This window comes from Cynocephalus volans, chromosome 13 (genome assembly GCF_027409185.1).
Source record: "Cynocephalus volans isolate mCynVol1 chromosome 13, mCynVol1.pri, whole genome shotgun sequence".
Taxonomy (NCBI): domain Eukaryota; kingdom Metazoa; phylum Chordata; class Mammalia; order Dermoptera; family Cynocephalidae; genus Cynocephalus; species Cynocephalus volans.
In genome coordinates, this window is record NC_084472.1 from 26,743,327 (window position 1) to 26,756,718 (window position 13,392).

Sequence of the window (13,392 nt, forward strand, 5' to 3'; positions counted from 1 at the left end):
GCAATCCCCATCAAAATTCCAAAGACATTTTTCTCAGAAATGGAAAAAACTATTCAGACATTTATATGGAACAATAAAAGACCACGAATAGCCAAAGCAATGCTCAGCAAAAAAAATAAAGCTGGAGGCATAACACTACCTGACTTTAAGCTATACTACAAAGCTATAATAACCAAAACAGTATGGTACTGGCATAAAAACAGACACACTGACCAATGGAATAGCATAGAGAATCCAGAAATCAACCCACACACTTACCGCCATCTGATCTTTGACAAAGGCACCAAGCCTATTCACTGGGGAAGGGACTGCCTCTTCAGCAAGTGGTGCTGGGATAACTGGATATCGATATGCAGGAGAATGAAACTAGATCCATACCTCTCACCGTATACTAAAATCAACTCAAAATGGATTAAGGATTTAAATATACACCCTGAGACAATAAAACTTCTTAAAGAAAACATAGGAGAGACACTTCAGGAAATAGGACTGGACACAGACTTCATGAATACGACCCCAAAAGCACGGGCAACCAAAGTAAAAATAAACAAATGGGATTATATCAAACTAAAAAGCTTCTGCACAGCAAAAGAAACAATTAAAAGAGTTAAAAGACAACCAACAGAGTGGGAGAAAATATTTGCAAAATACACATCTGACAAAGGATTAATATCCAGAATATATAAGGAACTCAAACAACTTTACAAGAAGAAAACAAGCAACCCAATTAAAAAATGGGCAAAAGAGCTAAGTAGGCATTTCTCTAAGGAAGATATCCAAATGGCCAACAGACATATGAAAAAATGCTCAACATCACTCAGCATCTGGGAAATGCAAACCAAACCACATTGAGATACCATCTAACCCCAGTTAGGATGGCTAAAATCCAAAAGACTATGAACGATAAATGCTGGCGAGGCTGCGGAGAAAAAGGAACTCTCATACATTGTTGGTGGGACTGCAAAATGGTGCAGCCTCTATGGAAAATGGTATGGAGGTTCCTTAAACAATTGCAAATAGATCTACCATACGACCCAGCCATCCCACTGTTGGGAATATACCCAGAGGAATGGAAATCATCAAGTCGAAGGTATACCTGTTCCCCAATGTTTATCGCAGCACTCTTTACAATAGCCAAGAGTTGGAACCAGCCCAAATGCCCATCATCAGATGAGTGGATACGGAAAATGTGGTACATCTACACAATGGAATACTACTCAGCTATAAAAACGAATGAAATACTGCCATTTGCAACAACATGGATGGACCTTGAGAGAATTATATTAAGTGAAACAAGTCAGGCACAGAAAGAGAAATACCACATGTTCTCACTTATTGGAGGGAGCTAAAAATTAATATATAAATTCACACACACACATACACACACATACACACAAACCGGGGGGGGGGGGGGGGGAAGAAGATATAACAACCACAATTATTTGAAGTTGATACAACAAGCAAACAGAAAGGACATTGTTGGGGGGGAGCGGGGGAGGGAGAAGGGAGGGAGGTTTTGGTGATGGGGAGCAATAATCAGCTACAATGTATATCGACATAATAAAATTTAAATAAATAAATAAATAAATAAATAAATAAATAAATAAATAAATAAATAAATAAATAAATAAATAAATAAAAATGATACCAAAGATTGATGTAAAAATAAAAATAAAATAAAATAATCTTTCTTTTCATCACTATAGTATATTGTCTTTAGTGCACTCACTGACAAAGTATACCATCTTTTGAACATTTTTGGAAAGTTTTCTTCATATTACATTTGAAATATATATATATATATTTACATTGCAACATCTGGTGCATAAAACAGTATAAAATGTAATGTAGTCATCACTATTTCCCTCCTAAGTAAAATTTTTCAAGTGTATACAAAATTTACCACACTTTTTACTTTTTTATTAGTTTTATATGTTGCTAAAATGTGAGAATTAATTGTTTTAAAATATGTTTTCTCCCTTGGGGAAAAAAATACATATAACCCTTCAAATCTTTTCTTAGAAGTTCTTGAAATTTACTTTTCTGTAATCAGTTTCATATATCTAACACTGAGAAGTTTTCTTTGAGAATTCATGTCCACTTGCAAATGTGCATCACTCTGCCTCTTCCCACTCACACCAAACCTGTAATCTCAGTAAAAATGCTGCACTGATTATGCAAATGCATGTTCAAGACTAGTCCTCCAGACCTAGAGTGACCACATAATTCACCTTGCTTGCACAATCCCCCTTTACATCTGTTGTGCTGGGATTATTATTAATAACAGTTTTACTCCTCAAATATCTCAGTTTGTACAATAAATTATAGTTACCCTACATAGTTTTTCTTTCAATTAAATTGTTTGTGAGAAACCTACTATTTTACTGCTCAGGTGAAATGGCTGCTTTCTTTCTATTTCCCTGACATAGATTTAAATAGTTCGTCTTGCTGTATGAAATGTCTGGAGTAATGGTTTTTATTATTTATTCAAACACAATGAGAGATAATTGAGCTTTTCAAAAATCTTTTGAGATATGTAAGCAAGCTTTATTAATTTGTGCTATCCAGGTAGGAAAATGAGTTGTAGAGGAGCTGAATGACTGTCTCCCAAGTTCAAGGTAGAAGAGAGTACTAAAATCTTCATTCCTGATTTTTTTTCATTAAAGATCAAATAAGCTGGTCATCATACATTGTACACATATATTGACACTCAAGTCTGTACCCCACAAATATGCATAATCAATATGTTTCAATAAAAATAAATAAAATTTTACAAAAAGATTTAATAGCAAATGTAACCTGATTAAATAATGGGCTGAAGGAGTGGTATTGTATAGATTGTGATGAAAGAGGCTCTTGGGAGCAAAAGTAAAAGAATCCCCACTAATTAAGACCTAATGATATTATATTTGTTAGGACAAGAAGAATTATCAGTACATTTTCTTTTCTGAGATATTTGTATTTGGTAACACTGTAAGATGAAAAAGATTTAACCAACTCCATTACTCTAAAGGAGCGTTAGGCATACCCGTTCTCACCGCCTCTTGTTTCCCTTCCTCTTTTTTCTTTCATCTTTCCTTTGTCTCATTGAGTTGGCCCCTTGCCAAATGAAGAATGTGGGAGAGGTTTTTCTTCCACACTTAGCTGGTGGTAGGGAATTTATAGCCCCATGAGACTATTTGATTATATGATTCATGAAAGTTTACTTTCTTCATAGGGGCCACATACTATATGAAAAGGAAGAAATATAGGAAGAAAGGGTAAGATTGCCAGATAAAGTACAGAATGCACAGCTAAATTTGGATTTCTGATAAACAATTAATTTTTTAGCATAAGTCCCAAATGTTGCATGGTTTGCTGTTTATTTGGACTTTAAATTTAACTTGGTGCTCTGTATTTTTCTTTGGTAAATCTGGCAACCCCAGAAAGAGGAATGGCTGTTATAATGCTCAAATTGCTATCCTGGTTTCTGAAACAAAAGACGAAAATCCCTTAACATAAAAATTGGGATAGGAGACTTAGCCAACTATTCTTTTTGTTACTTTTCTTCTTTCTCTCTGTCTTCTTTTTCCTGCACCTCCTCTTCTCTCTATTCTCCATATCTCAGAAATAATAGTAGTAGCAGTAGTGGTAGTAATAACAATAACAATAATAATAATAAAGCTGTCTTTCTTTGTATAATGCATATCATCTTATTTGGTTTTTAGTGATTTATAGATGTATTTTCCATACAGATACTGGGAATGATAAAGAGGAAAAAACAATCACAGAAATGTATTTAATTTTTCTTATTTTAGATGCATTCTTATTGTGAAAGTAGCCTTCTATGTAAGTAGGACAGGTAAAATAACATTGCAAGATAATCCAGATTAATTAAGAGCCCAAAGCTTCCTGTTAATGATTGAAGTACTGGGGTTGCACTTTTTAAATGAGTTCCTATATTAATTTTGTTCTTTAAATGAAAGGATTTTAATTAAATGAATTCACCTTGGCAAAGTATAGGGGGAAATTAAGCAGAGCATATTAGGACAATTCTATGTTAACAAACTGAAGTGGAAAATTGAAGCAAATGTTATAATAAGTTAAACCACTTTTTACTTTTTGGTGTGTATAACTTCAGTAATATAGGTCAAAGTATATGTAAATCTGGTATAGCCATGCAATCAATCTTATTTATATTCTCCCAGGAGTAGAGTAGTAGCTTTAAGTATTTGGTCTTAAATAATATTTGTAGAACATGACAATTATAATAGATGATTCGGAACCATCAGGCAAAACTCACTTTGGTGGACATTGCACTATACTGAGACGGCAATTATTAAAAAGGGGTTACAACATGTTGCTTTTGATGTAACTCACATTGTTTGGATCTATCATTCTATAATTAATATTTGCTGTAAAATTTTTAAACTTGTGCCTGGCACTGTAACAAATGTTTCATTAAGTTTACTGAACTTTTATCTTTTAATATTCCTGTAAGGTACATATTACCCTTAATTTACAAAGGAACAGTGACCTTAAAATGTATTAGCAAGTGGCTCAAAGCCATTCAACTGTATAGTAGTAAAGCTAGTATTCAGACATATTTTCATTTAATTTGAGGCCAGTTTTCTGAAGCTTTACTGAGATATAATGGACATGCAATAATCTCCATATATTTAAAAAGTAAAATTTGATAAGTTTTGATATATGTAAAACCAAAAAAATCATCACCTTGATCAAAATAATGCATATATCCATCTCACCTAAACATTTCCTCAAGAATTTGTCCATTTATAATCTACCCCTTCTAGCCATTCCAGTCACCCTTCTTGTCCCCAGGCAATTATTCATCTGCTTTACATTACTAAACATTTATTTGCATTTACTAGAATTTTATATAAATGAAATCATACACTATGTAATCTTTTTGTCTGGCTTCTTTTACTCAGCATAATTATTTTAATATATATCCATACAGTTCTTTGCTTTATATTACTAAGCAGCATTCCTTCATATTAAGGTATTACTAATGTTTCTCCAAAACCTGTTGCTGAACATTTGTGTTGTTTCCAGTTTGGGACCATTATAAATAAAACTGCTATGAGCATTTGAGTGTAAGTCTTTTGACAGGCATTGCTTTCAATCCTCTTGGGCTAATACATGGGAGTAGAGTGTCTAGGCCATAGATTAGGTGTGTTTTTAATATGTAGAGGAACTGGCAAACTGCTTTAGAAGGTGATCACAGTGCTTTCCAAAGCCTCATCATCAAAACTTGGAATAGCCAGGCTTTCTGCTTTTAGACTTTCAAGTATGTAAGTTGCTGAATCACATAGGTTTTAATTTGAAAATCCTTAATGATTAACAATGTTGAGTGAGCATACTTTCATGTGCTTATATGCCATCCATATACCTTCACTGGTAAAGTGAAATGTCTGTTTGAATCTGGCTCATTTTTTCTTGGATTTTTTTTTATTGAGTATTAAGGATTCATTATATGTTCTGTGTAGAAATATTTTATCTGACGCATAATTTGCAAATATTTTCTCAAAGTCTGCAGCTTCTCTTTTATTTTCTTAAGAGAGAATTTGAGAGTAGAACTTCTCAATTTTGATGTTTAATGTATTCTGTTCCTATCTTTTATGTTTCATACATGCTTTTGGTAATATATTGAAGAAATCTTTCTCTAAAAGTTCACGAAGATTTTGTCCTATGTCTTTGTTTAGAATCTTTGTAGTTTTAGGTTTTACATTTACATCTGTGATATATCATGAATTAGTCTTTGTTCATGGTATGAAACATGGATCAACATTCCAATTTTTTAACATGGATTTTCAATTGTTTTGGCATAACTTGCTGAAAAGACTACCAATCCTTTACCCACTGAATGTCCTTTGCACATTCGTTGAAGATCTACTGACTCTGTGTGTGCGCGCGCATGTGTATTTCTGGATGCTATTCTGATGTATTGCTCTATTTGCTCATCTTCATGCTAATAACACTCTGCCTTAATTACTGCAGCTTTTTGTCCTTTTTCAAAACTGTTTAGGATATTCTAGGTTCTTCACATTTTTGTATGCATTTTAGAATCAGCTTCTCAATTTCTATCCCTAAAAAAACCTGCCTGAGATTGAAATCTACAAATCAATTTTAGGACATTGACAACTTAACAATATTTGAGCATCTAACTCATTAACATGGGATATCTCACCTTTATTTCTAATTGTTAGTACGTAGATTTTATTGATTTCTATACTGATCTTTTATTTTCTATCCTTGAAAAGTAGTAGCTTTTTTTGTACGCTCTATAGGATTTTCTATGTAGATGATTATTCCAGTTGCACATTTACACTGTTTTGTTTATTTCCCAGTTTGAATGCTTTCAATTATTTGTCTTGCTTTAATGTATGGTCTGGAACCTTGAATACAATGTTGAATTGAAGTGGTGGGAATGAACACATTTGTTTTGTTTCTAAACTTGGAGAGAAAACATTCAGTGTTCCACCGTGAAGTATAATGCTAGCTGTAGGTTTTTCACATATACCCTTTATGTGGTTGCAGAGCTTTCCTTGTAAGGTTTCTGAGAGCGCGCGCGCGCGCGCACGCGCGCGCACACACACACACACACACACACACACACACACACACACACACACACACACACACAATCACAAAAGATGCTGAAATTTTTTCCCATGCATTTCCTGCACCTATCGATATAAACATTTGATTTTTCTTTATCTTTCGGTAATATGTTGAATTACATTGATTGGTTTTTGAAAGTTAATCCAACTTTTTACATTCCTAGGAGTAAACACTACGTGTTCATGTTTTTTTATCATTTTCTATCTTTTTTTTTTTTTTTTTGGTTTGCTAAAACTTTATTCAGAATGTTCGTATCTATTTTCATGAGGGATATTGGCCTGTAGTTTTCTTTTCATATTGTATGATTTTGGTATCAGAATAATGATGGCTGCCTATAGTAATTTGAGCAGTATCTCCTCTTAAATATTAAGTAAAAGATTGCATAAAATTGGTAATATTTCTTTGATAAATGTTTGGTGGAATTCACTAGCGAAGCTACGTGGGTTTGGAGTTATATCGCGAGAAGGTTTTTAACTACAAATTCACTTTTATAGACAAAAGTATATAGGTTACCTACTTTATCTTGTGCGAGCTTCATAGCTTGTTTCAAGAAATTTGCTCATTTCACTTAGGTTTTCAAATGTATTGGAATAATTATTAATAATATTAACTTTTTATTCTTTAAACATCTGTAGAATTTTTAGTGATTTTCACTCACTCATTCCTGATATTGGTCATTTGTGTTCTTTTTTCCTGACCAGTTTGGCTAAAGTTTTATCAATTTTATTTATCTGTTTCATCAACCAACTTTTAGTTTCACTAATTTTTGTTATTGTTTTTCCGTCTTCTGTTTCATTTATTTCCAATGTGATAATTATTTGCTTTTTCATACTTTTGGTTTCACTTCTTACCCTTGTTTCTTAAGGTAAAAAATGATGTTTTTGTTTTGAGACCAATGCTTTCTAATGTAAGCATTTGGTGCTAAAAATATTCTTCCAATTACTGCTTAGCTGTATCCCCCAAATTTTGATATGTTATTATTTCATTTTCATTCAGTTCAAAACACTTTTTAATTAATATTTTGTTACCTTGTTTGACAATGGATTATTTAGAAGTACACTATCTAGTCTGTACACATTTGGGGAATGTTTCAGATATCTTTCTACTCTTAATTTATAATATATCATTGTAATTTAAGAACATACTTCGTATTGCTTGAATCCTTTAAATTTACTGAGATTTGTCTTATGGCTCAGAATATAATCTATTTAATAAATGTTTTACATATACTTGTAGAGAATGTGTATTCTGCCTTTGTTCAGCAAAGTATTCTATAAACATAAATTAGGTGAGTTTGGTCTATAATGTTATTCAAATCTGTATTCTCTGATTATGTGCCTAACTGTTCAGTTAATTAATTAGAGAAGGTTTTTGAAATCTCTTACTGTAAGTGTAGAATTGTCTATTTCTCTCTAAAGTTATATCCATTTTTGCTTCATGTGTTTTTAACCTATGTCATTAAGTGTATAAACAGAATCATTAAGTTTTCTAGACATATTGGCCACTTACTCATTAAGTGGCATGCTTTCTTCCTCATAATTTTCTTTGCTCTGAAATCTCCTTTTTCTGATATTAGCAGAGCCATTCAGGATTTCTATTAGTTAATTTAGCATTATAGGTCCTCTTCCTTGTTTTGACTCAAAATATTTGTATTTTTATATTTAAAGTTATTTTCTCATGGTTAGGATAAATTGGGTATTTCCTTTTCATTCAGTCTGAGAATCTCTGCCTTTTAATTGATGTGTTTAAATCATTTATATTTAACATAATGATGGAGTTTGGATGTGTTGTCCCCTCCAAAACTCATGTGGAAATTTGATCTCCAATGTGGCAGTGTTGGAAACTGATTGAGTCATGGGGGTGGATCCCTTATGAATGGATTAATGCTCTCCCTGGGGGAGGAGAGGTAGTGAGTGAATTCTTCCTCTATTAGTTCCCAGGAGACCTGATTGTTTAAAGGAGCTGGCACCTCCTCTCTCTCTCTCTCTCTCTCTCTCTCTTGCTTCCTCTTGCCATGTGATCTCCTCATACCCACCAGCAGCCTGAGGCCCATGCCAGATGCAGCTGTCCCAGAATAATAAGCCAAATAAACCTCTTTTTCTTATAAATTACCCAGTCTCAGGTAGTTCTGTTATAGCACTACAAAACGGACTAAAACAGAAAATTGGTGCCAAGGAATGGGGTGTTGCTATACAGATACCTGAAAATGTGGATGCAGCTTTGGAACTGGGTAATGGTCAAAGGTTGGAGGAGTTTGGAGGACTTAGAAGAAGAGAAAAATATGAGGGAAAGTCTGGAATGTCTTAGAGACTTATGTGGTGGCAAGCAGAATGCTGATAGTAACAAGGAGTAAAGACCATGTGGATGATGAGGTCTCAGATAGAAATGAGGAACTTATCAGGAATCAGACAAAAGATCACCCTTGCTATACCATAGCAAGGAATTTGGCTGCATTGTGTCCATTTCCTTGGACTTTGTGGAAGGTGGGACTTAAGAGTTGTGAACAAAAGTATCTGGTGGAAGAAATTTCCAAGTAGCAAAGCATTAAGGATGCTACATGTTTACTTCTAATAGCCTATGCTGAGTTATGGTGGCAAAGGCATGACATAAAGCCAGAATTTAAAAGGAAAGCAGAGTGTAAAAATTTGGAAAATTTGCAGCCTGGCCATGTGGTAGAGAAGCAGAGAGTGGGAGAAAAATGCAAGGGTGAAGCAGATAAACTGTTTGCTAAAGACATTATCTTGGCTGTAAGGCAGCCAGATGCTAAGAACCAGGACAATGGAAAAAATGCCCTAAAGGCATTTGAGAAGTCTGGAAGGTGCCCCACCCATCACAGACCCTGAGGCCTAGAAGGACTAAGTTGTCCCAGAGGACAGACCTGGGGTGCAGCTGCCCTCAGGAACCTGCTCCCTGCATCTCAGCTGCTCCAGCTGGAGCGGCCCCAAGTGTGATTCATGCAGCAGCCCTGGAGAGTAGAGGCCTGAAACCTTGGTGGCATCCATGTTATGTTAAGTCTGCAGGCCAGCAGAACATGAGAGCAGTGGAAGTGTGGCAGCCTCCACCCAGATTCCAGAGGATGTATGGAAAAGCCTAGGGACCCAGGCAGAGACCTGCCATAGGGGGAGGAGACATCACAGAGACCATCTATTAGAGCAATGCCAAGCAGGAATGTGGAGTCAGATCCCCCACAGAGAGCTCCCACCAAGGAAATGTCTAGTAGAGCCGAGACAGCAGGGCTTCTGCCAGGACCCCAGAACTGCAGGGCCATGGGCAATGTACAACACTGGCCTGGAAAAGCTGCAGGCACCAGCGCTACCCACTGGGCTATGCCTGGCAGAGCTGTGGAAATGAGGTTGCCCAAGGCTTTGGGGCCCAGGTGCCCAATTGTGCCCAGGATGCAGGACTTGGAGTCAAGGAAAATTAATTTGGAGCTTTAAGACACAATGTTTTCCCTGCTGGGTTTCAGACTTGTTTGGGACCTGTTTTCCCTTTCTTCTGGCCTATTCCTCCCTTTTGGAATCGGAATGTATACCCAATGTCTGTTCCACCATTGTATCTTGGCAGTAGATAAATTTGGTTTTGACTTTTACAAGTTCAAAGCTGGAAGGACTTTTGCTTTTGGTCTTAGAGGAAACTTTGAACTTTGGACTTTTAAGTTGGTGCTGGAACAAGCTAAGACTTTTGGGACTGTTGGGATGGAATGACTGTATTTTGTATGTGAGACTAGCACAAGTTTTGGGGGGCCAGGGGCAGAATGATGGAGTTTGGATGTGCTGTATCCCCCCAAAACTCATATGGAATTTTGATCTCCAATGTGGCAGTGTCGGAAACTGATTGAGTCATGGGGGCAGATCCCTCACGAATGGATTAATGCTCTCCCGGGGGGGGGGGGGTGTAGTGAGTGAGTTCTTCCTCTATTAGTTCCCGCAAGAGCTGATTGTTTAAAGGACCTGGAACCTCCTCTCTCTCTCTTTCTTCCTGTCACCATGTGATCTGCTTGTACCCACCAGCAGCCTGCTATTTTCTGCCATGAGTAGAAGCAGCCTGAGGCCCATGCCAGATGCAACTGTCCCAGAAACATAAGCCAAATATACTTCTTTTCCTTATAAATTACCCAGCCTCAGGTATTTCTGTTATAGCAACACAAAATGGACTAAAACACATAATTATTGATACAACTTCTTATTTGTTTTCCCCCATATCTTCTTTGTTCCCCTTCCCCTCTTTTTCTGGTTTCTATTGAATTTGTTGTGTATTTTTTATTTCTTTTTTAATTTTATCTCCTTTCTTCATTTATGAGCTACAACTCTTTGTTGTTGTTACCTTAGTAAGATTCATAGGACACATTTTTAACACAGCACAATATTCCTTCATATGATGTTATACTACTTTTTTTCTGCTAATTCTATCATCTTAATCATTTCTGATTCAGTTTATATTAATATTTCTCTTGATTATGGGTAGGATTTTTCTATTTCTTTGCATGGCTGGTCATTATTTTATCTTTTTTTCACTTCCCAACACTGTGAATATTAGATGCTGCATCTTCTTTATACAGTAGTTCCCCTATATCTGTGATTTTATTTTTCATAGTTTCAGTTACAGGTGGTCAACCATGGTCCAAAAATATTAAGTGGAAAATTCCAGAAATAAACAATTCATAAGTTGGAAAATTCCAGAAATGAACAATTCATAAGTTTTAAAGTGCACACTGTTCTGAGTAGCATGATGGAATTTAGCGCAGTCCCACTCTTTTGCACAGGATGTGAAGCATTCCTTCATCCCACATATCCACATTGTCTACGCTCCTCAGCAGTTAGTCACTTAGTATCCAGTCTTGGTTACTGGGTTGACTGCCATGGTATCACAGCACTTGTGTTCAAGTGACCCTTGTTTTATTTCATAAGGGTCTAAAGCACAAGAGTAATGATGCTGGCAATTTGGAAGCCGAGAGAGAAGCTGATAAGTGCTTCCTTTAAATGAAAAGGTGAAAGTTCTCAACTTAATAAGGAAAGAAAAAAATTGTATGTTGAGGTTGCTAAGATCTACAATGAGAATAAATCTCCCATCTATGAAATTGTGAAGAAAGAAAAAGAAATTTATGCTAGTTTTGCTGTCACTCTTCAAAGTGCAAAAGTTACGGCCACAGTACAATAAAATATTTTGAGAGAGAGAAAGGCCACATTCACGTAATTTTAATACAGTATTTTGTTACAATTGTTCTGTTTTATTATTATTGTTTCCAATCTCTTGCTCTGCCTAATTTATGAATTAAACTTTATCATAGGTATGTGTAGATAGAAAAGAAACATACTATATGGCTTGGCACTATCCATAGTTTCAGGCATCAACTGAGAGTCTCAGAACATAGTCCCCATGAATAAGAGAGAACTATTATATTCCCAAAAGTATTATTGAACTGTATCCTAGCATGGTTAAGTTACCTGGAGAGAGTTTGATCCTTTTTAGTTTTGCCTGTGAACTTCGTTATGTGGCACCAAAGCAGTATTTATACCCTTCTTGGTACACTAAATTATGCTTCATGAATTATTGAGTTTCCCACTCCGACTGTTTGGAACAGGCAATATCCCTGTCCTCTCTGAGGTCCTGGTACTCCTTATTTAATTCTTTCTTTCTTGTCTTGCATAGTTTCCTCACATTCATGAGTTGATCTGCACTGAACTGAATACTTCAGATGAATCCTCTGAAGATGTCTGGGGTTTTTTTGTTTTTTTGTTTTTCCCTGCATGCAGGCTCTCCTTTCAGTTACTCTGTGCTGCAAACTCAAGCTACTTTGATTTCCCTGAACTCTCAATTCAGAGAGACCCTAGGCTCTGACTGGGTCTTTCCTCCCAGCACCACAGCCTGGAAAATTCCTCTAGCAGTATAGATGGAGTAATCATAGGCTCACCTCATTTGTTTCCCATATTTTAGAGAACACTATCCTTTACTGTATGATGTTTAATACATTAAGAGGCATTACTTTATATATATATATAAATAAATATAAATATACATATATATATATATTTGTCTTCCTTTTTACTTATTTTATGCAAAGAGGGCAAATGGGTTCTTGTTACTTTACCTTGGATAAAAGTGGAAGTCTTCCTGAGACGAGTTTTAACTCTTCATGTTAGTATAACCTGAACAATCCATTTGTGAAGCTGTAGTATTTTAATACAAAAAGGAAACAATTTAAGGCAAAACATATACTTACTGTGTGCATACATTGTCTTGTGTTTTAACTTTAATAAAAGTTCTTCAAATTTATTTTCAAATGTTTAAGGAAGTACTCTGTTTCCTAACTTGTCATTCTTAAAGAAAGAAAACACAAATCTTTTCCCCTATTATATGGACTCTGCATCATATATCTATAGTGACTCTGTGCCATGGGCAAATGATTAATTTTTTAAAGTTTGCCAAATTTTTATCAATGCTATTACCACAAACATAACACCTTAAAGGAAATAAAATTTGGTTACTGTGTTTATTAAAATATTTTAGAAAATGTATTTTTATCTTCATTTTAATTACCAGTAGTTATAATTTATAACATGTTTTCAGAGACTAAGATTTCAGTTTCCACAGTAAACAGATACTTAATAAATGATTAATTATTATAAGATCTCCTGTGCTTTTTCAATAGGTGAGAAGAAAAATTGAAACAACATTTGTATATTCAAGTTAAAAATAAATAAGCAAAAACAACAAAACTATTGTTTGAAATCCTAAATACAACAAGGGCTTAAAATGTTGAGGCAATTC